General features: G+C 43.2%; 1 non-coding gene across 1 annotated transcript; it reads right to left on the bottom strand.

The window, feature by feature from the left end:
- Positions 1 to 16,917: 16,917 nt before the first annotated feature.
- Positions 16,918 to 17,081, bottom strand: LOC136130094 (U1 spliceosomal RNA). The gene has a single exon (XR_010656295.1). It is a non-coding gene; the product is annotated as a U1 spliceosomal RNA (small nuclear RNA).
- Between the last annotated feature and the right edge of the window lie 6,958 nt (positions 17,082 to 24,039).

Below are 24,039 nucleotides of genomic sequence, written 5' to 3'. Positions count from 1 at the left end.
GCAAACGGAACCAAGGAGGCCAAGGAGTAGGCGCCCCATCAGGCCAGGACTTCGAGTGAGGAACTCCGATAGGGAGTCCACCCGCCCGCCAGCCGCAGAAAGACCGAGACCAGGAGATGAGCAAGAGCCAGGGCGCTCCTGAGCATCCTCCAGGCCGGCCGCGGGCAGGGGCCTCCAGCGAGGGGCAGGTCTGGTGGACGGAGGAGGCCGAGGCCCCTGGACTGTTCCTGGGAGAGTCGGGCCCGCAGGGAGTTCAGCTGGCTCCCAGGTTCGGTGCCACACCTGCTGAGAGCCCAGAAGCCCCAGCGGCCTCAGCCCTGCACCCGCAGGAGCAGCGAGGGATCCTGAACTGGACCCAGTTCCCCGTCTTACTGTGGCTCGTTCAGACCTGTTTGAATACAGGCTCCAGTTTTAGAGGCTGTGGAGGACTAGGAGAGGGAGCTTCCCTGACTTTAGGCTCCCATAGCTCTTCCTCCAAACCCTCACTCCAGCGGAGCTGGGCTCCAGGTGCCTTGGCCGGTACTCTTTCCTTCTGAAGTCAGGGTCGAGATCACCTGCCCCACTCAATCTCAGGAACCTTCTATTTATTTTCACTTTATAATTAGTTGTCTTTTGGGTCTTCTCATTCCTCCATGGGGTAGACTTCGGCCCCTATGTTTGCTCATACCTTCCTATATCCACGATCTTGGGGAACCCTCACCTCCTGAGGCTGGGCTTGGACAGGTGACTTGTTTTGGCCAAGAAGATATCAAAGGTGAGGCAAGAGGAAAGTTGAAAATCTCTTGTTACTCCTGGAATCTGCCTCCATGTGCGCAAACCCTGACTATTCTGCTAGATGACATGGCCCAGGACCCCCAAAGACCCAACTGAGAGAGAGGCCATCTTGAATCATCCAGCCCACTGGCCACCTGACCCCGGACATGTGAGTAAATCCATCGCGGCTTGGCTGAGCCTAGCACAGGTGAAAAGAATCGCCCAGTGGACTTGAGCTAAATAAGTGCTGTTGATTTGAGATAGATTGTTATATAGCAACAGATGACTTATATGCTACTCAAATCCCTTAGTTCTCTCCACCCCCCCACTCCCATCTCTTATCCTGATTCTGTCACTCTAGACAACAAGCCTGGAGGGAACCCCATTAGTGTTTCTAAAGAAATGTTTCCCCAAAAAACTTTTACATAGGCCCCCCTGCATCCGAATCACCTGGAGAATCTTTTGGAAATAGTGAGTCCTGGTAATTGCTGGGAATCTTTGGGAGTGCAGGATGAGCATCTACAACTTAATAAGTCCCTCTGTCCCACTGGACACATTTTAACAGTTCTCTTTCCTCATCCAGTTGTTGCAGTGTCCTTCCTTGCCCTAGTCCCTGTGTAATAGGGAAAAACCACTGTATTCTATACAAGTTAATCAGTAAAGGGATGTTGGCTATGAGCTTAAATTAAACATTCTGGCCCATCTCTGGGAACCCTGTCTCCCAGGTAGGTAACAAGCATTAAGGTAAAATACCCTTGTTTAGCTCACAGGAATCATCCTGACCAGGCCCACCTGTGAATGACTGCAGGGAGGAAGAAAGTAACACATCCCCACCGGAGGCTGACGGGAGCCAGGAAACATTTGACTCGACTCCCTCTCCTTTTAGTTGAAAGAAGCCTGAGTTCCAACTCAGGCAAGATGTTTTTTGGGGACACAAGTCCACCATCTTCTCGGTCTGTTGGCTTCCCTACCAAAGTCGCCATTCTTTGCCCCAGCAACTCGTCTCTCGATTTATTGGCTTGTCCTGCAGCAAGCAGTAGGAGCTTGGACTTGGAAACAAATGTTGGCCAGCCAGCCAGCCAGGAGCCTTGCTACTCGTGGCTAGACGGCCCTGGTTTGGAAATATTCAGATAAGGCCCTAACAGCTGCTGGGACCACTTGTCCTGAGGATCTACCCTTCAAAATTCCCCAAAGCAGCACCAGCAGCACCAGCTGCCCCAGCGCTTGGCAGTTGGAGCAAGGAATCGACATTTGGGAACTGATGGGCTCCATACAGTAGGGTAAGTTGCTCCCCTGTGTACGGCTGGGAATTTTATTTCCCTTCTGTTTGGGGCTCTTTCTCCGGAATAAGCCAACTTGTTTGAGGTACCCTGTTGGAGATAGTTGCATTTCCTGTTTGAGGCTTTTTCCCCAGAATAAGTCAGTTTGTTTGGGGTGCCCTGTTGGAGAGAGGAAAGAGTTGTTGGACTTTTCCCCGATTTGTGAACTGGTTTGTTTGTTTGTTTGTTTGTATGCTAGCATTTGTGTGTGCCGTTTGTGTTTTGTTTGTCTTGAACTTCTGTCTTTAAAAATGGGGAATGTTTCAACTATCCCTGAAGTGCTGTGAGGCACATTTTGGGTAAGTGATCTGATTACAGCCATGAACCCATGGGTGAAAGGAAGATGATATTTTATTGTAACCATGTGTGGCCAGAGTACCTGTTAGGATCTCCACAAGGGGTTTAGGCAGGGTTACCGTGGGACCCTGTGCACCATGCGCTGCTACCCTTGCTGTGTTAATTCCGTCATTTATGGCCTCCTGTGTCCTTGGTATATGTAAAACCCGAAGACCAAACCTGAGGGTTCATTTAGGATTTTCTGTTTGTCCTTTGGGTTTTTTCATTTCATTTTGCTTGGTACTGTTTCTCCATTTACAGTTTTTTGGTATTTAAAATTGATACCAAATCAGTTTTTTGATATTTAAAATCTTTACTGATGTCAAATGGAGGAAAGGAACAAAACACCCTGTCTGTTCTTGGCTAAAAGTGGGACATTCCCAGGAAGAAGAGAAAGGTTCCACTTGGTTCCCCAAATCACCAAATGCTACAAATAGAAATAGAAGTGCCTTTTCCATAAATATTAGTAAAAAGGGTTGAGCCATCTAGACACGTGACCTTGATTTGTCCCATCTGCCAGAAACCCAATTTGAATCCAGCCTCTTTTGTAACTGATGGATTTTATATTGTTGTACCTGATTCATGGCTGAAATTTTGGAATGGGAACTGAGAGGTCCCTGTGTTTGAGTTTGTACGTGAGTTGTAGATGTGCAACATTGCCACAATTGATTTGGGGTGGGGGTGGGGGCTCTGTTTGATTGGCTTGAAGGAAATTAAGTCCTTATATTCATGTTCAAATATGGAGGAGACCGACCAGAAAGACTTTTGGGTTCACGTGATCTAGGAAATATTCAGTATTGCATTAATATCTGGTATTAAAGTTAGCTTAAGCTTGTTGCTGTGATTAATACAGACATGTCTTTTGAGTAATCAACATTAAGTATAATACTTCTATTGTGCCTAGGATTACTAGAAGTTAAATAAGACCTTATTCCTGTTACAAAGTTTGTCAGCAAGAAAAATAACAATATGACAAAGCTTTTAAATAAACAAAATAGAGGTAAATGAGGTAAGAGTTTTAAGTAAACTCTCTAGGAATACTTATGCTTTGGAAATGTCTATCTAAAATAGTCTCTCCAGATTTTCACAACTTGAAATTTTTAAACTAAGTTCAATGAAGAGAATTCATTGACTATCTGGGTCATTTCAAATAGGATAAAATATTCAAACATTAGTTGCTGGGCAGGGAGGAAGACGAAAGCATAAGTTTGTCAATCAGGAGATACTGGTATGATAAACAGTTTACAATTACTTGCCTCTTGGTTTTCACTGAGAGTAAAATGATGAGGGAAACATTTCACTATGCAAAGAGGTAGGATGTGTGCTTTCAGCAAAGAAGGTATGAGGAATGAAAATGTATTTTGTTAAAGGGAAAAAGGTGGTTTTGTCCTCGAGCTGGTTGTTTCTTTTTTTTTTTTTTTTTTTTTTGTGGTACGCCGGCCTCTCACTGTTGTGGCCTCTCCCGTTGCGGAGCACAGGCTCCGGACGCGCAGGCTCAGCGGCCATGGCTCACGGGCCCAGCCGCTCCGCGGCATGTGGGATCTTTCCAGACCGGGGCACGAACCCATGTCCCCTGCATCAGCAGGTGGACTCTCAACCACCGCGCCACCAGGGAAGCCCAAGCTGGTTCTTTCTGAATGGAAAAGAAAGTGAGGGACAGATTAGTATGGATACAGAAAATTGTGGAAGGTTTGCGGAGGAAGAACACTGAAAGGGTTTTATGCATGGTCAGGATTGGCTAAGATTAGATTGAATTTAATTAAGAAAATGAATGTTAAAGGTCAAATGGTACAGAACCTGAATCTGGTTCTCAAAGAGGACAAAGTTCTCTTAAAATGTTGAACCACTTTTGGTAATCGTTGAACCACTTTTGGTAATTGTGAATTTAAGTGATTTGTATTTGCCATTAAGATCTTTTATTACCACTGGTTTAAACTTTTTTATATTTTGACAAACTTCCCAAAAATCAAATTCCAAATGAAGTTCATTTGACCTCTAGCTAACTTTGAGGTTTTCCAAAGGGTCCCTGGAACACCTCAAATTATTTATTTTCTCTCCATCCTCAAGAGAGAAATACTAATTAGGCATTTAATATATTAAATTATGTGATAAGCAGTGTCAAATAGGTGGTGATAACACTTTTTAGATCGTATTATGTGGGTAAATGTTATTAATATACACATTCTAGAAATTATATGGAATTCCTAAGATGCTAGTATATCCTGGTAAATGATATCAGTCATAATTTTAGTAATTATCTTAAATTGTTGTACATCAGTGCAGGGACAAAGTTTCTTTTCAGTTGCCTTGTCACCAGGTTGGTTGACGCCAAAGCAAAAAGGCATCCTTTTAATGGTTAGAGGTGATCAATTGCTATTTATGGTTCTACAGTGGCTTTTGAGTGACTCTCTAGCTATTTTCTGAGGAAGTGGGGGAGAATGATGAAATCCTTTATGTGCAAGCACTTGTGCTATTACATCAAGGAAAATAAGAAAAGGAAGGAAATGAGAGTGAGGATATGTTGCTTCAAACCTTCACTCCTCCAGGTGAGCTCGCTGTCCCAGCCACTCTGGCCGCTATGCCAATATATCCACCCCTTCTACCACCTTCCGTTCCTATCCAGCCCCAATTCCCGACATTGGGGCTCAGGACTGTCCCTCCTTATAAGGATCAATTAGAAAATCCTGTGTTATTTTCCGGAGTACGGGGACTTGGTCTGGTATCACCATCTAAGACCCGAAAGGGCACCCAGCTTGGTCCGGGAGCCACTCCCAGGGCAGGGCAGTTTTCATTGCTATTGCCTCATATAGGGGGCTAAATGCAAACGACCAGCCAGCTGAGTTTCTCAGACTTTTTAACTGGAAATATCACAACCCTCCTTGTAGGGAGGATCCTCTACACCTGAAGCCCAGTTGGCAGCACCCGCAGCTGAACCAAATTGTGGCCCCAATGAGGGAGGTGCCCTTATTAGAGCATTAACATGTTAGTGCATCTTGGACGGGCTTTGAAAAGGGAACCAAATCAAGAATTTGAACAAAATTCAAGAGATTCAGCAAAACGAATACCTCTCTGAATTTTTGGAAAGGATTTATCAGGCCTACAGATGTCATACTAATGCATATCCCGAGGCCCCTGAATATATTAGAATGGTAAATTTGACCTTTTTGGGAGGGGAGCAAAGTGCCTGAAACATCAGAAGAAAGTTGCAAAGATTAGATAGTGCATTTGGAATGAACCCTTCTTGGTAGATGTTGCTTTCCAAGTGTTCAACAGGGAACAACAGAAGAAAGAAGATGCAAAATGGAATGCCAAATTTTTGGCTGTAAGTCACCATTGGGGAAGGAAAACAGATTGCCCTAGGCTAAAACATAAGAAAAACAATAAGACAAGAGCCTCTCATAAGGTGGGGAGGAACACTCTAAAGAAGAGGCCCGGGGGCGCCCTTGGACTTGAGGCACCTAATTTCCCACAGGAGCCTTGGGTAAAATCGACAGTGGAGGAATGAGCTGATTATCTTTCTGATAGACTGCACCCTGAAGTTTTTTTACCAGAACAGCTTGACATCAGAGTCCCACCAGAACAGGCTTGAAGCCTACAGATGGCACTCATGAAAACCCCAGGAAAGGAGACAGAGCTCTTTCCCCCGACCCCCCGAGGTCTACAAAGAGGTAAGACCAGAAGTGTGTGCTAACAGCATCCCAGGTAAGGCCAAAAGACATGGCCAGTATGAATCCCATTAAAAAGGGATGCTGGGACACCTCATCTAAAACAGCCTCCTCTGAGGCAAGAGGATCCCTTCTCCCATAGATTGACTTGTCAAAATACCAGCCAGTGTATTCTTTGTGTCTGCCCCTCCAGGACGTCTACACAATCGGTGGTATTTGTACTGTCCCTGTGGGTCGAGTGGAGACTGGTGTTCTCAAACCTGGCATGGTGGTCACCTTTGCTCCAGTCAGTGTTACAGCTGAAGTAAAGTCTGTCGAAATGCACCATGAAGCTTTGAGTAAAGCCCTTCCTGGGGACAGGGTGGGCTTCAATATCAAGAACGTGTCAGTAAGAGCAGTACAAACTTGGGCTCGGTAACACGTGACGTTGACCCAAGAAGATAACCTTAGGGAATTTGGAAGAGGTTGTCACACAGCATGTGCTGGATAGAGCTGCGGAAGTCCAGTTTCCCCATCTCCTCCTCTCCATGGGTCAGTGCTCTCCTTCAAGCCACCCCGGGGCTGACTCAGGGCCAGCCTTCTCTCAGGCTGATGCACTCAGCCCAGGGACTTCTGAAGACTGAAAATGAAGCTGGAGGAGGAATCAAGGTGAGGTCTTGGAAAATGGTCTTCACCTTTGACTTTGCATTGTGAAGTCAACTAAGGGGAAATTAATTTTACACTAATTCCCTTGCTGCAGTGCTCCTGAGCTTGCTTTTCTAAGAAAAAGAGCCCAGGATTTGTGCCCTAAAGAGAATAAAGTGTACCATTTCACCACTGCATACTTTGCTATCCCCCCTCCTCTAAAAAGTGAGTTCCTAAGAGAAAACTTAGCCTGTTACCAAATAAATCGGGTCCTGCTGCTCTCCGCTTACAAAATCAATTACATACTCATAAATGGTAGAGACGAAAGGTGCCTTTAATCAGAATGCCAGCAATCTGGGGAGATGGTAGACTCAGTGTCCCCCAAAAACCACCTCCCAAGATTCTGCTCAGCCATGAAGCTTTTTTTTAAAATACATCTTTATTGGAGTATAATTGCTTTACAGTGTTGTGTTAATTTCTGCTGTACAACAAAGTGAATGAGCTATATGCATACATATATCCCCATATCCCCTCCCTCTTGAGCCTCCTTCCCACCCTCCTTATCCCACCCCTCTAGGTGGTCACAAAACACCGAGCTTATCTCCCTGTGCTATGCAGCTGCTTCCCACTAGCTAGCTATTTTACATTTGGTAGTGTATATATGCCAGTGCTACTTGCTCAACTACGTCCCAGCCTCCCCTTCCCACCCTGTGTCCTCAAGTCCGTTCTCAATGTCTGCATCTTTATTCCTGCCCTACCACTAGGTTCATCAGTACCATTTTTCTAGATTCCGTATATATGCATTAGCATAAGGTATTTGGTTTTCTCTTTCTGACTTACTTCACTCTGTATGATAGACTCTAGGTCCATCCACCTCACTACAAATAACTCAATTTCGTTCCTTTTTATGGCTGAGTGATATTCCATTGTATATATGTGCCACATCTTCGTTATCCGTTCATCTGTTGATGGACACTTAGGTTGCTTCCATGTCCTGGCTATTGTAAATAGAGCTGCAGTGAACACTGTGGTACATGACTCTTTTTGAATTATGGTTTTCTCAGGGTATATGCCCAGTTGTGGGATTGGTGGGTCATATGGTAGTTCTATTTTTAGTTTTTTAAGGAATCTCCATACTGTTCTCCATAGTGGCTGTATCAATTTACATTCCCACCAGTTGTGCAGGAGGGTTCCCTTTTCATGAAACTTTTTAAAGGAAAACAGGGAAGTAATCTCAGTTAATCATTGAGGTAGGGGGTCAGAGTTTTCGCCAACCCCCACTGTGTGTAGGCTTGTCGACTCCTCGTGATCTTCCTTTAGATGTTATCTCTTTCTTTCTCTTTTGGCCACACCTCAACGTTTATGGGATCTTAGTTCCCTGACCAGGGATGGAACCCGGACCTTTGGCAGTGAATGCGCTAACCACTGGACCGCCAGGGAATTCCCCCTCTAGATGTTTTATTGTTTTATTTTTTTGCTGTATGCGGGCCTCTCACTGTTGTGGCCTCTCCCATTGTGGAGCACAGGCTCCGGACGCGCAGGCTCAGCGGCCATGGCTCATGGGCCCAGCTGCTCCCCGGCATGTGGGATCTTCCTGGACTGGGGCACGAACCCATGTCCCCTGCATCGGCAGGCAGACTCTCAACCACTGTGCCACCAGGGAAGTCCCTAGATGTTGTCTTTATTTTTTTTTAAAGCTCTTTTGTGTTTTTTAAAATTAATTAACTTACTTATTTTTGGCTGCGTTGGGTCTTCGTTGCTGCACGCAGGCTTTCTCTAGTTGCAGCAAGTGGGGGGCTACTTTTCATTGCAATACGCTGGCTTCTCATTGCAGTGGCTTCTCTTGTTGCAGAGCACAGGCCCTAGGCATGCGGGCTTCAGTAGTTGTGGCACGTGGGCTCAGTAGTTGTGGCGCATGGGCTTAGTTGCTCCGTGGCATGTGGGATCTTCCCGAACCAGGGCTCGAACCCGTGTCCCCTGCATTGGCAGGCGGATTCTTAACCACTGCGCCACCAGGGAAGTCCCTAGATGTTGTCTTATTCACACAGTTTGGGAGATTACTGAAAGGGAAGCTAGGGAAGAGATCTGGTCATCTATTAATTACAAGTTAGGCCAGGTATTGTGTGTGATTGAAAGATTTGAAAGGTATGCTTGGGCTGGAGATGAGTAGATCGTGGGGGAGCCTGGTTTAACAGTTAGTTACAATACAGCTTTGCTAAAGTGCCAGGAAAAGGGGCTTCCTACTGAGGGTGGTTTCCTGTAAAGAGCTGCTTATAAGCCCACTGCTTTCGTCTAACACGGGCTTTTCCCAGCACTGGCTAAGGGTGAGTGCTCAAAAGGCCTTGCCAGCTGCCCAGCCAGTTCTCACCCACAGGCTGCGTGCTTATGGCTGGAACACTGAAGACCAAGCCTGACCTCAGTGATGTGGAACGAAGGGATGATGTGAGCCTGTGAAGGCCCTGAGATGTCCTAACGCCCCAAACCAAACTCCTGGGCAGGGTTTCCCCATGTCAGGCTGAGATCAGCTAGACTTGTCCACTTTTCCCAAAAGCTTTCCTGACAAAGGCCTTGCCAGACGAGAGCTGTGCCTTTTACTCCTAAGAATGAGCCACCATGGAGGTGTGACAAGGCAGCTTCTTAAACCCACACTGTTAAAATAGACAAATGCATAAAAATAAGCAAGGAAGATAGAATCATGAAGGCCTGGTTGTGATGGTGGCCAGGACCAGGGACCACTTTGAATCTTCCAAGGATGGCCCAAAGCTAGTTGCCTTAATCCTTTCAGTCCCAGCCCTGTTTCTGGATGAAAGAAGAATTTGCTGCCTAATTCCTTTAGTGGTTACAAGTTTCTCTTTCCTTTGAATATTAAGTATCCCTCCAAAGTGAGTTTGTCCTGCTCTGTTTTTTTCTAGCAACGCCTTGAATTTAAGATTTCTTTGGTATTTGAAGGTTCTCCGCTCAGTAATATTTATGGGACCGTCATCACAGACAGATGCCCTTCTTTTAAGTTTTATTAGACTATCTGAGCTCAGAGAAGGGGCCAAAAGAGAACTGGGAATGTGAAATGTGGACTCTTGAGACCATTGTTTGTGTTCCTTGAGAAGGAAGAGGAGAAAGGAAGGGAACAGTCATTGTACAGCCTCCATGTGCTGCCTGAGGTCAGTCCTTTGTCCCTGAACGATCTCAGGTACACGTTCCCATCCTTGTACCTGTGAGGACAGGTGTATGAAATACAATTATTTCTCTGTGTGAGATGATTGCCAGTGTGTACTAGTGGGGTTACAAGTGATTTTAGTTAAACTGCCTCAAACTAGTTCTTGTTCTTCAAATTAGAAGATCCACTGGATTCTACCCAGGTTTTAGCTGTCCTGCTTGGGAGGGACAGAGGTTGACCAAAGGACCAAAGCCACACACACACACACACACACACACACACAAAAAGGAAACTCATCTAGTGACTTTCTTCCTATAGGGGTCTATTCCCCTCCAGAACTTCTGCTTTTGTTTTTTCTTCGGTATCTTCCAGCAATAGTTTTTTTAAAAAACTTTTTTATTGAAGTATAGTTGATTTACAACATTGTTTTAGTTTCAGGTATACAGCACAGTGATTCAGTTATACATACAGATTCCTTTTCCTTTTCAGATTCTTTTCCCTTATAGGTTATTATAAAATATTGGGTATAGTTCCCTGTGCTATGCAGTAGGCCCTTGCTGGTTATCTATTTTATATATAGTAGTGTGTATATGTTAATCTCAACCTCCTAATTTATCACTCTCCCCCAGCCTGCTTTCCCCTTGGTTAACCATAAATTTGTTTTCTATGTCTGTGTGTCTCTTTCTGTTTTGTCAATAAGTTCATGTGTATCATGTTTTTAGACTCCACATGTAAGCGATATCAGATGATATTTGTCTTTGTCTGATTTACTTAGTATGATAGTCTCTGGGTCCATCCATATTGCTGCAAATGGCATTATTTCATTCTTTCTTATGACTGAGTAATATTCCATTGTGTATTGTGTGCATGTGTGTGTGTACCACATCTTCTTTATCCATTCATCTGTTGATGGACATTTAGGTTGCTTCCATGTCTTGACTACTGTAAATAGTGCTGCAATGAACATTGGGGTGCATGTATCTTTTTGAATTATGGTTTTCTCTGGATATATGCTCAAGGAGTGGGATTGTTGGATCATATGGTAGCTCTTTTGTAGTTTTTTTTGTTTGCTTGTTGTTTTTTTTTTTGCGGTACGCGGGCCTCTCACTGTTGTGGCCTCTCTCGTTGCAGAGCACAGGCTCCGGACGCACAGGCTCAGCGGCCATGGCTCACGGGCCCAGACGCTCTGCGGCATGTGGGATCTTCCCGGACCGGGGCACGAACCCGTGTCCCCTGCATCGACAGGTGGACTCTCAACCACTCCACCACCAGGGAAGCCCTCTTTTGTAGTTTTTTAAAGAGCCTCCATACTATTCTCCATAGTGGTTGTACCAATTTACACTCCCACCAACAGTGTAAGAGGGTTCCTTTTTCTCCACACCCTCTCCAGCATTTTTATTTTTGGTAGACTTTTTGATGATGCCTATTCTGACCAGTGTGAGGTGATAACTCATAGTTTTGATTTGCATTTCTCTAATAATTAGCAATGTTGAGCAACCTTTCATGTTCCTGTTGGCCATCTGTATGTCTTCTTTGGTGAAGTGTCTATTTAGATCTTCTGCCCATTTTTCTTTTATTTTATTTTTTTATTTTTTTTATTTTTTTGCAGTACCCAGGCCTCTCACTGTTGTGGCCTCTCCCGTTGCGGAGAACAGGCTCCGGACGTGCAGGCTTAGTGGCATGTGGATTCTCCCCAGACTGGGGCACGAACCCATGTCCCCTGCATCGGCAGGCGGACTCTCAACCACTGCGCCACCAGGGAAGCCCCTTCTGCCCATTTTTTGGTTGAGTTGTTTGTTTTTTTGATACTGAGCTATATGAGCTGTTTGTTTTGGAGATTAATCTCTTCTGGACTGCGTCATTTGCAAATATTTTCTCCCATTCTGTAGGTTTTCTTTTCATTTTGTTTATGGTTTCCTTTGCCGCACAAAAGCTTTTAAGTTTAATTAGGTCCCATTTTGTTTATTTTTGTTCTTGTTTCCATTACTCTAGGAGATGGATCCAGAAAGATATTGCTGAGATTTATGTCAAAGAGTGTCCTGCTTATGTTTTCCATTAGGAGTTTTATAGTATATGGTCATACATTTAGGTCTTTAATCCATTTAAAAAAATTTTTTGAAATATAGTTTATTTACAATGTTGTGTTAGTTTCAGGTGTACAGCAAAGTGATTCGGTTATACATATATCTCCACTCTTTTTAAGATTCTCTTCCCATATAGGTCATTACAGAGTATTGAATAGAGTTCCCTGTGCTATACAGTTGGTTCTTATTAGTTAGCTATTTTGTATATAATAGTGTGTATATGTCAATCCCAATCTCCCAATTTATCCCTCCCCCCCTTTTACCCTTGGTAACGGTAAGTTTGCTTTTTACATCTGTGACTCTATTTCTGTTTTGTAAATAGGTTCATTTGTGCCATTTTTTTATATTCCACATATAAGCAATATCATATGATACTTGTCTTTCTCTGTCTGACTTACTTCACTCAGTATGATAATGTCTAGGTCCATCCATGTCACTGCAAATGGCATAATTATGACTGAGTAATATTCCATTGTATATATATACCACATCTTCTTTATCCATTCCTCCATTGATGGACATTTAGGTTGCTTCCATGTCATGGCTATTGTAAATAGTACTGAAGTGAACATTGGGGTACATGTATCTTTTCGAATTATGGTTTTCTCTGGATATATGCCCAGGAGTGGGATTGCTAGATCCTATGGTAGTTCTATTTTTAGTTTTTTAAAGAACCTATATACTGTTCTCCAGAGTGACTGTACCAATTTACATTCCCAACAACAGTGTAGGAGGGTTTCCTTTTCTCCACACCCTCTCCAGCATTTACTGTTTGTAGCTTTTTGATGATGGCCGTTCTGACCAGTGTGAGGTGATAACTCATTGCAGTTTTGATCTGCATTTCTCTAATAATTAGTGATGTTGAGCATCTTTTCATGTGCCTCTTGGCCATCTGTATGTCTTCTTTGAAGAAATGTCTATTTAGATCTTCCATTTTTTTGATTGGGTTGTTTGGTTTTTTTTGATATTGAGCTGCATGAGCTGTTTGTATAGTTTTGAGATTATCCCTTGTCGGTTGCTTCACATGCAAATATTTCTCCCATTCTGTGGATTGTTTTTTCATTTTGTTTATGGTTTCCTTTGCTGTGCAAAAGCGTTTAAGTTTAATTAGGTCCAGGCTTCCTGGGTGGCACAGTGGTTAAGAATCCGCCTGCTAATGCAGGGGACATGGGTTCGAGCCCTGGTCCAGAAAGATCCCACATGTCACCAAGCAGCTAAGCCTGTGTGCCACAACTACTGAGCCTGCATTCTAGAGCCGGTGAGCCACACCAAGCCCATGTGTCACAACTACTGAGCCTGTGCTCTAGAGTCCATGCTCTGCAACAAGAGAAGCCACTGCAATGAGAAGCCCTCACACCACAACGAAGAGTAGCCCCCACTCTCCGCAACTAGAGAAAGCCCCCACACAGCAATGAAGACCCAATGCAGCCAAAAATTTAGAAAAAAAAGTTTAATTAGATCCCACTTGTTTATTTTTGTTTTTATTTTCATTACTCTAGGAGGTGGATCAAAAAAGATCTTGTGGGCTTCCCTGGTGGCGCAGTGGTTGGGAGTCTGCCTGCCGATGCAGGGGACACGGGTTCATGCCCCGGTCCGGGAAGATCCCACATGCCACGGAGCGGCTGGGCCCGTGAGCCATGGCCGCTGAGCCTGTGCGTCCGGAGCCTGTGCTCCACAACAGGAGAGGTCAGAACAGTGAGAGGCCCGCATACCGCAAAAAAAAAAAAAAAAAAAAAAAAAAAAAAGATCTTGCTGCAGTTTGTGTCAGAGAGTGTTCTGCCTATGTTTTTCTTTAAGATTTTTATAGTATCTGGTCTTACATTTAGGTCTTTAATCCATTTTGAGTTTACTTTTGTGTATGCTGTTAGAGAATGTTGTAATTTCATTCTTTTACATGTAGCTGTCCAGTTTTCCCAGCACCACTTATTGAAGAGAGTGTCTTTTCGCCATTGTATATTCTTGCCTCCTTTGTCATAGATTAGTTGACCGTATGTGTGTGGGTTTATCTCTGGATTTTCTATACTGTCCCATTGAGCTATATTTCTGTTTTTGGGCCAGTACCATACTGTTTTGATGACTGTAGCTTTGTAGTATAGTCTGAAGTCAGGAAGCCTGATTCCTCCAGCTCCGTTTTTCTTTCTCAAGATTGCTGTGGCTGTTGTTTCCATACATATTTTTAAATTTTTTGTTCTACTTCTGTGGAAAATGCCACTGATAATTTGATGGGGGTCACATTGAACCTGTAGGTTTCCTGTGGTAGTATGGTCATTTTGGGAATGTTTATTCTTCCAATCCAAGAACAGAGTGTGTCTTTCCGTTTCTTTGTGTCATCTTCTGTTTCTTTCATCAGCTTCTTATAGTTTTTGGAGTACAGGTCTTATGCCTACTTAGGTGGGTTTATTCCTAGATATTTTTTAATTTTTTATTTATTATTATTTTCCTAGATATTTTATTTTTTATGCAATGGTAAATCGGGTTGTTTCATTAATTTCCCTTTCTGATTTTTCGTTGTTAGTGTATGGAAACACAGCAGAGTTCTGTGTATTAATTTTGTATCCTGCAACTTTACTGAATTCACTGATGAGTTAGAGTAGTTTTCTGGTAGTGTCTTTAGGATTTTCTATGTATAATATCATGTCATCTGCAAACAGTGACAGTTTTACTTCTTTTCCAATTTGGATCCCTTTCAATTCTTTTTCTTCTCTGATTGCTGTGGCTAGGACTTCCAAAACTGTGTTGAATAAAAGTGGTGACAGTGGACATCCTTGTCTTGTTCCTGATCAGAGAAGAGATGCTTTCAGCTTTTCACCATTGAGTATGATGTTAGCTGTGGGTTTGTCATATATGGCTTTTATTATGTTGAGGTATATTCCCTCTGTGCCCATTTTCTGGAGAGTTTTGATCATAAATGGATGTTGAATTTTATCAAAAGCTTTTTCTGCATTTATTGAGATAGTCATATGGTTTTTATTCTTCAATTTTTCAATGCAGTGTATTACACTGATTGATTTACATATATTGAAAAATTCTTGCTTCCCTGGGATAAATCCCACTTGATCACGGTGTATGATAATTTTAATGTATTGTTGGATTTGGTTTGCTAGTATTTTGTTGAGGATTTTTGTTTCTATGTTCATTAGTGATATTGGCCTGTAATTTTCTCTTTTTTGTGGTATCTTTGTCTGGTTTTGGTATCAGGGTGATAGTGGCCTCATTGAATGAGTTTGGAAGTGTTCCTTTCTCTGCAATTTTTGGAATAGCTTCAGAAGGATAGGTGTTAACTTTTCTCATATGTTTGATAGAATTTGCCTGTGAAGCCATCTTGTCCTGGGCTTTTGTTTTGGGGGAGTTTTTAAATCACAGATTCAATTTCAGTGTTTATGATTTGTCTGATCATATTTTCTATTTCTTCCTCATTCAGTCTTGGGAGATTATACCTTTCTAAGAATTTGTCCATTTCTTCTAGGTTGTCCATTTTATTGGCATATAGTTGCTTGTAGTAGTCCCTTATGGTCCTTTGTGTTTCTGTGGTGTCAGTTGTATGTTCTCCTTTTTCATTTCTAATTTTATTGATTTGGGTCCCTTTTTTTCTTCTTCTTCTTTTTTTTTTAGGAGTTCTTTAATTTTTTTTTTATTTTTGGCTGTGCTGGGTCTTCTTTTCTCTGCAAGGGCTTTCTCTAGTTGCAGCAAGCGGGGGCCACTCTTCATCGCGGTGCACAGGCCTCTCACTATCGTGGCCTCTCCTGTTGCGGAGCACAGGCTCCAGATGTGCAGGCCCAGTAGTTGTGGCTCATGGGCCTAGTTGCTCCGTGGCATGTGGGATCCTCCCAGACCAGGGCTTGAACCCGTTTCCCCTGCATTGGCAGGCAGATTCTCAACCACTGCACCACCAGATAAGCCCCCTGGCAGGAGTTCTTTAGACCCAACCAAGTTGTCAATTGCTTGCCGCACAGTCTTAATTTGGATGTTTGGTGGTTGTCTGGGTGGATCTTTTCAAGTCCAAAGAGATAGAGCAATAGGAGAATGAGAAAGACTGAAGGGGAAAAGCCTTGGCCTCAGTGCGCTTCTTCACGGCCAGAGAACTGGTCTCTGCCCGATTCTGCAGGCGACGTCAGCTGCCACTTAACGGGCTACTTGAATCTACATGGCTCAGGATAAGTCCCAGCCACCCTTCAGAGGGGAGCCATAGCCCAATAGGCGGATCGAGATTATGGCTTTTGAGGCCCCACATTGGGTGCCAGAAAAGATGTTGCAGGAAAGAGAGTGGGGTGCGAGAGGATAATCACATCCCAAGTCATGTCTGAGTCCCTGGGATGGCCGCCAAGTGTGGGTTCTTGGCTTTGTGCAGGCAAGAATTCAAGAGCAAGACATAGTAAAGTGAAAGAAGGTTTATTCAGGGAGATACACACTCCATAGACAGAGCGTGGGCCATCTTGGAAGGCAAGAGCTCCCTTTTTTTCTTGATGAGGCTGGCTAAAGGTTTATCAATTTCGTTTATCTTTTCAAAGAACCAGCTTTTAGTTTCATTTATCTTTGCTATTGTTTTCTTAGTCTCTGTTGCATTTATTTCTGCTCTGAACTTTGATTTCTGTCCTTCTACTAACTTTGGGTTTTGTTAGTTCTTCTTTCTCTAGTTGCTTTAGGTGTAAGGGTAGGTTCTTTAGTGTATGGATAGGTCGTTTGAGATTTTTCTTGTTTCCTGAGGTAAGCTTGTATTACCATAAACTTCCCTCTTAGAACTACTTTTGCTGCATCTGTAGGTTTTGGATCATCATGCTTTCGTTTTCATTTGTTTCTAGGTATTTTTTGATTTCCTCTTTGATTTCTTTAGTGAGCCGTTGGTTGCTTAGTAGCATATTGTTTAGCCTCCACATGTTTATGGTTTTTTGCAGTTTTTTCCCTGTAGTTGATTTCTAACCTCATAGCATTGTGGTTGGAAAAGATACTTGATATGATTTTTTTTTTTTTTTTTTTTTTTCAACCAGGGGAAAGCGCGAACGCAGTCCCCCACTACCACAAATTATGCAGTCGAGTTTCCCACATTTGGGGAAATCGCAGGGGTCAGCACATCCGGAGTGCAATGGATAAGCCTCGCCCTGGGAAAACCACCTTCGTGATCATGGTATCTCCCCTGCCAGGTAAGTATTTGATATGATTTTAATTTTCTTAAATTTACTGAGGCTTGCTCTGTGCCCAGCATGTGACCTATCCTGGAGAATGTTCCCTGTGCACTTGAAAGGAATGTGTATTCTGCTGTTTTCGGATGGAATGCTCTTTAATATCAACTAAGTCCATCTGGTTTAATGTGCTGTTTAAGGCCTGTGTTTCCTTATTGATTTTCTGTCTGGATGGTCTGTCCATTGATATAAGTGGGGTGTTAAAGTCCCCTGTTATTATTGTGTTACCATCAGTTCTCCCTTTTATTATGTCTGCTAACATTTGCCTTATATATTGAGGTGCTCTTGTGTTGGGTGCATATATATTTACAATTGTTATATCTTCTTCTTGGATTGATCCCTTGATCATTATGTAGTGTCCTTCTTTGTCTCTTGTGACAGCCTTTATTTTAAAGTCTGTTTTGTCTGATATGAGTATTGCTACTCCAGCTTTCTTTTGATTTCCATTGCATGGAATACCTTCCTCCATACCCTCACTTTCAGTTTGTATGTGTCTCTATATCTGAAGTGGGTCTTTTGTAGACAATATATATACAGGTCTTGTTTCTGTATCCATTCAGCCAGTCTATGTCTTCTGGTTGGAGTGTTTAATCTGTTTACATTTAAGGTAATTCTTGATATGTGTGTTCATATTGCCATTTTGTTAATTGTTTTGAATTTGTTTTTGTAGGTCTTTTTTCTTCCTTTCCACTTTTGTTCTCTTGTGATTTGATGACTATCTTCAGTGTTGTTTGGATTCCTTTTTCTTTTTTGTGTGTATTACAGATTTTTCATTTGCAGTTACCATGAGGTTTTTAATTTTTTTTATTTTTTTGCCATACGCGGGCCTCTCACTGTTGTGGCCCCTCCCGTTGCGGAGCACAGGCCATGGACGCGCAGGCCCAGCGGCCATGGCTCACAGGCCCAGCCACTCCGCGGCATGTGGGATCCTCCCAGACTGGGGCACGAACCCTGTGTCCCCTGCATCGGCAGGCGGACTCCCAACCACTGCGCCACCAGGGAAGCCCGCACCATGAGGTTTTGATATAGCGGTCTATACATGATTGTTTTAAGTTGCTGATCTCTTAATGTCAAATGCATTTCAGATATCCTGCGTTTGTACTCTCCTCCTCTCACGATTAATGGTTTTGATATCATATTTGTGTGTGGAGATTTCCTACCTTTACTGTATGTTTGCCTTCACCAGTGAGCTTTCCTATTCATAATTTTATAGTTTTTAGTTGTGGTCTTTTTTTTTTTTTTTTTTTTTGCTTAGAGAAATTCCTCTAGCATTTGTCATAAAACTGGTTTAGTGGTGCTGAAATCTTTTAGCTTTTGCTTGTCTGTAAAGCTTTTGATTCCTCCATCACATCTGAACAAGAGCCTTGCTGGGTAGAATATTCTTGGTTGTAGGTTTTTCCCTTTCATCCCTTTACATATATCATGCCACTCCCTTCTGGCCTGCAGATTTCTGCCGAAAAATCAGCTATCTCTAATGGGTATTCCCTTGTACATAATTTGTTGCTTTTCTCTTGTTGCTTTTAATATTTTCTCTTTGTCTTTAATTTTTGTCAGTTGATTACTATGTGTCTTGGCATGTTCCTCCTTAGGTTTATCCTGTATGGGACTCTCTGCGCTTCCTGTACTTGGGTAACTGTTTCCTTTCCCATGTTAGGGAAGTTTTCAGCTATTATCTCTTCAAATATTTTCTCAGGCCCTTTCTCTCCCTCTTTTCCTTCTGGGACCCCTATGATGAGAATGTCGTTGCATTTGCCGTTGTCCAAGAGGTCTCTTAAACTGTCCTCATTTCTTTTCATTCTTTTTTCTTTATTCTGTCCTGTGGCAGTGATTTCTACCACTCTGTCTTCCAGCTCACTGATTTGTTCTTCTGCTTCATTTATTCAGCTATTGATTTCATCTAGTGTTTTTCATTTCACTTGTTGTATTTTTCAAGTCTGGTTGTTCTTTATATTTTCTAACTCTTTGCTAAAACCTTCCTGTAACTTCTCACACTGTGCCTCCATTCTTTCCCCAAGTTCTTGGATCATCTTTACGATCATTACTCTGAACTCTTTTTCCAGTAGATTGGCTATCTCCACTTCACTTAGTTGTCTTCTAGGGTTTTATCTTTCTCCTTTGTCTGGCACATACTCCTTTGCCATCTCATTTTGTTTAAATTTCTATTTGTATTTTTATTTATGTAGTAACTTAGTTACATTTCTTGACTTTGGAGAAGTGACCCTCTGTAGGAGATGTCCTATATGTTCCAGCAGTACACTTCCCTCTCATCACCCAAGGACCGGGGACCAGCTGGTCCCAGGGTAGTTTCTGACCGGTGTTTGCAGACTCAGTTCTGCAAGATCATAGTTTCCTTGCTTCTGGCGTCTGCCCCCGGGTGGGTGAGGCTGGTCTAGAGGTTTGTGCAGGCTTCTCGGTGGGAGTGTGCTGGTGCTTGTCCACTGGTGGGTAGAACAGGGTCCTGGCCCTCTGGTGAGCAAGGCCATGTCAAGGGACATGTCTAGAGGTGGCTGTGGGCAGTCTGTCTGCTGATGGGTGGGGCTGTGTTCCTGCCCTGTCGGTTGTTTGGCCTGAGGCTGGAGCTTACACACTGTTGGGTGGGGCCAGGTCTCAGTACCTAGGATCCAAAGTGTCTGCCTCCAGCCAGAGGTCTTGTAGGTCCCCGCTATGTCCGCCACCAGCTTTTATGGCCCCCAGAGAGAGCTACAGCCACCCCTGCCTCCCCAGGAGACCCTCCAAGACCATCAGGTAGGTCTGGCCCAGACTCCTACGGAGTCACTGCTTTTGCTCTGGAACCCACTGTGCACAAGACCTTGTGTGTACTCTCCAAAAGTGGAGTCTCTGTTTCTCCCAGTTGCGTGGAGCTCCTGCAGTCAAGCCCTGCTGGTCTTCAAAGCCAAATGCTCTTGAGTCTCTTCCTCCCGATGCTGGACACCTAGGCTGGGGAGACCGGCATGGGGCTCAGAGATCTCAAGCTCCTGCAGTGTACTTATTCTGCAGCTTGTGGGATGCCCACCCAAGTGGTATGGGATTTGATAATATACTGAGTGCGCTCCTCCTGCTGTCTCGTGGTTTCTTCTTTATGTCTTTGGATGTGGAATATCTTTTTTGTTTGGTAGATTCCAGTCTTTTTAAAGACTATTTATTTTGCATTGGAGTGTAGTTGATTAACAGTGTTGTGTTAGCTTCAGGTGCACAGCAAAGTGATTCACTTAGACACGTACCTGTTCTTTCTCAAGTTCTTTTCCCATCCAGGTCATTACAGAACATTGAGCAGAGTTCCCTGTGCTGTACAGTAGGTCCTTGTTGGTTATTCATTTTAAACACAGTAGTGTGTACATGTCAATTCCAAACTCCCTAACTGTCCCCACCCCACCCTTCCCCCTGGTAACCATAAGTTTGTTCTCTAAGTCTGTGAGCCTGTTTCTGTTTTGTAAATAAGTTCATTTGTATCATTTTTTTTTTAGATTCTGCATATAAGTGATATCATGTGATATTTGTCTTTCTTTGTCTGACTTACTTCAATCAATATGACAGTCTCTAGGTCCATCCATGTTGCTGCAAATGGCATTATTTCATTCTTTTTTATGATTAATATTCCATTATATATACATATGTTTATGTATATATGTACATATGTATGGGCATCACATCTTTATCCATTCATCTGTTGATGGACATTTAGATTGCTTCCACGTCCTGGCTATTGTAAATAGTGCTGCTGTAAACACAGGGGTGCCTGTATCTTTTTGAATTATGGTTTTCTCCAGATATATGCCCAGGAGTAGGATTGCCGGATCATATGGTACCTCTATTTTTACTTTTTTAAAGAACCTCCATATTGTTCTCCATAGTGGTTGTACCAATTTACATTCCCACCAACAGTGTAGGAGGGTTCCTTTTTATGCACAGCCTCTCCAGCATTTATTATTGGTAGACTTTTTGATGATGGCCATTCTGACCAGTGTGAGGTTCGTTGTAGTTTTGATTTGCATTTCTCTAATAATTAGTGATGTTGAGCATCTTTTTGTGTGCCTCTTGGCCATCTGTACGTCTTCTTTGGAGAAATGTCTGTTTAGATCTGCCAAATGACTTTTTTTTTTTTTTTTTTTAATTAATTATTTATTTATTTATGGCTGTGTTGGGTCTTCGTTTCCCTGCGAGGGCTTTCTCCAGTTGCGGCAAGCGGGGGCCACTCTTCATCTCGGTGCGCAGGCCTCTCACTATCGCGGTCCCTCTTGTTGCGGAGCACAGGCTCCAGACGCGCAGGGTCAGTAATTGTGGCTCACGGGCCCAGTTGCTCCGCAGCACGTGGGATCCTCCCAGACCAGGGCCCGAACCCGTGTCCCCTGCATCGTCAGGCAGACTCTCAACCACTGCGCCACCAGGGAAGCCCTGCCAAATGACTTTTGAAGTGTTCCTTCCTCTGCAATTTTTGGAACAGTTTCAGAAGGATAGGTGTTAGCTCTTCTCTAAGTGTTTGATAGAATTTGCCTGCGAAGCCATCTGGTCCTGATTCCAATCTTTTTTATCAATGGTTTTTCAGCAGTTAATTGTGATTTTGGTGTGCTCGTAAGAAGAGGTGAGCTGAAGGCCCTCCTGCTCCACCATCTTCTAAAATACTAGTTTCTCTTTTTCTTACACCTCTCCCAGGAATCAGGAATCATGTCGGAAAAAGCAAATTTTCCTACTCGCTCCCCCACATAGCTTCTATGCAGAACTTCCAGGTAGTGAAGTGCTGCTGAAAGCTGTGATTCTCCAGTTTGAGATGCTCATTATAGTAAATGATCACGGAGGCTATGAAGTCCCACAGTCTGCCATCTACAAGCTGGAGAAGCAGGAGACACAGTGGTGTAATTCAGTTTGGGTCCAAAGGCCTGAGAATAGGGCCATGCGTGGGGGGCAGTGATATGAATCTCAGTCTGAGTCCGAAGGCCTGAACGTCAGGATCACCTGTGTCCAAGAGCAGAAGAAGATGGATGTGTCAGCTCAAGCAAAGAGCTTCTGGCAATAGTTAAAAAAAATATTTTCCCTAGAGTTTTTAGTGGTTATCCAGGCGAGATTATATTTGATAGGAGCTGTTTGGCCATTACAAAAGCAGGTGCAGTCCTTTGACAAAGTTTCAGGAAATATGGGTAAAGTTTCAGGAAATATGGGTAAAGTTTCATGACTAACCCTTAAACTCCAGACTAAACTTGCACAGGAACGGGGCCCTTTAGGTGGTCAAAATATGTTTAGGACCCATCACTGGAAATCTCCTTTGAAGCCAGCTTAGAAGTCACATAACAACTTGGCCTCATTGCCTGTAGAGTCAGTTTCCATTTTCCATCTCGAATAGGAGGATGCAGTTTGACTGCCCTTTTATTCACATCATTGTTTCCAAACTTCTTTCAGTATGTATCAAAAATTCAGTTCACTCTCATAGTGATGTCCCACCTTAAAAAATATTTCAAAGCCCCTTGAGCTATGGACTTTGGGTGGGTAGGGGGGCACCCAAGAGTGGTAATAAGCCACAATCTCCCAGGTGTGAAGTGGCCAAGCCACCGCCTAAAGAGATTCTTTCAAAGGCAAGAACAAGAACTCAATTAATTTGTCTGGGTTGTTTCACAAAAGCAGACTTTAATCTGGAAGGTGTATAAATACACCAGGTTTCTTGCTCAGAATAAAATTGGGTGTTCTTGCTGAAAGTTTTAAGTCTTACATTTAAGGTTCTGGTTTTCTGAATAACAGTAGATGGCGTTTATACAGTAGCAAGTGTTTAGAGTCCGTGCTATGGTAAATAATGTACTAGCTGGCATCTTCAAAAGTTAAAATAAAATGAGAGAGTCTAAGGCAAAAGACGAGAAAGAACAACAAAAAGCTTTTCCACACTAAAGTGTAGGGTCATTCAGGACCTGTTCAAACAACAGGAATTATGCTGGTGATGACAATACATCCCTTCCAGCCTCAGAAAAGTGCTCTAAGAAAGACATTCGTTCCCCATGGCCTTTCTCATCCCGTGCACCCACCTGATCTGGAGAAAGCCCTCTGCAATATTGAGCCCCTCGGGCTGCCCATCACAGGCACGATGCAGGGGGCTCAAAGGAATTCTTTGTGAATCTCATGTCACAAAAGGGGACACATTCTTCCCTGGCCTTTGACCTATCTCCCGGTGGAAACCTTGTGCAGGGTTAATAGGTGAGAAACCATGTTTTAAGCACCCTGGAGCATGTTCTGGTCCCTGAGCACCCGATCTCAGATGGTGGAGAAGGTACAGATCTTCACCAGGGTTTGGTAAAGTGCTGGCGAGGAAGCTTTTCCTGTGAAGTCTGCCCTCCTGTGGTTAACAGAGTGATCGACAGTGACATGGCAAGGTCTCTGCTTAGGGTTCTAGATTTAGATGTAGTAAAGCCATAAATTCCTCTATTTTCCCATTTTCATTTAGATGGTAGTCTCTGTTATGGGCATAGCTAAGGTAAAATACTTAAATTATTTGAAAAACAAAATGGAACGCTTTTCTCAAGTCTGTATCTTTTTTAACTCATAAACCTACTGTTTTGATAGAAAAACAAAAGTAGCATAGGTATCTCTGCCCTTTGTCACCTTCACATGATAGATGCCTTTTTTTTTTTTTTTTGGACCATGTGGCATGTGGGATCCTAGTTCCCCGACCAGGGATTGAACCCACACCCCCTGCTCTGGAAGCACAGAGTCTTAACCACTGGACCACAAGGGAAGTCCCAATAGACACCTTTCTATTTGTCTTCTCTCCAAATTACAGAGTAAATTCCTGGAGGGTAGGGAATGGTCCTAGTTCTCTGTCGGTTCTTGTCCCTAGGTCTGTGCAGAGCACATAGTTTTTAGCAAATATCATTGAATAGTAAAATTACAAGATATCAGTTTGTTTTCTATCCTCTATTTTTGCAACAAAAATGGAAGGCAGTGGCTTTT

The sequence above is a fragment of the Phocoena phocoena genome, chromosome 10, assembly GCF_963924675.1.
Source record: "Phocoena phocoena chromosome 10, mPhoPho1.1, whole genome shotgun sequence".
Taxonomy (NCBI): domain Eukaryota; kingdom Metazoa; phylum Chordata; class Mammalia; order Artiodactyla; family Phocoenidae; genus Phocoena; species Phocoena phocoena.
Note: the sequence above shows the minus strand (reverse complement) of the source record. Positions and strands in the feature narration are given on the sequence as shown.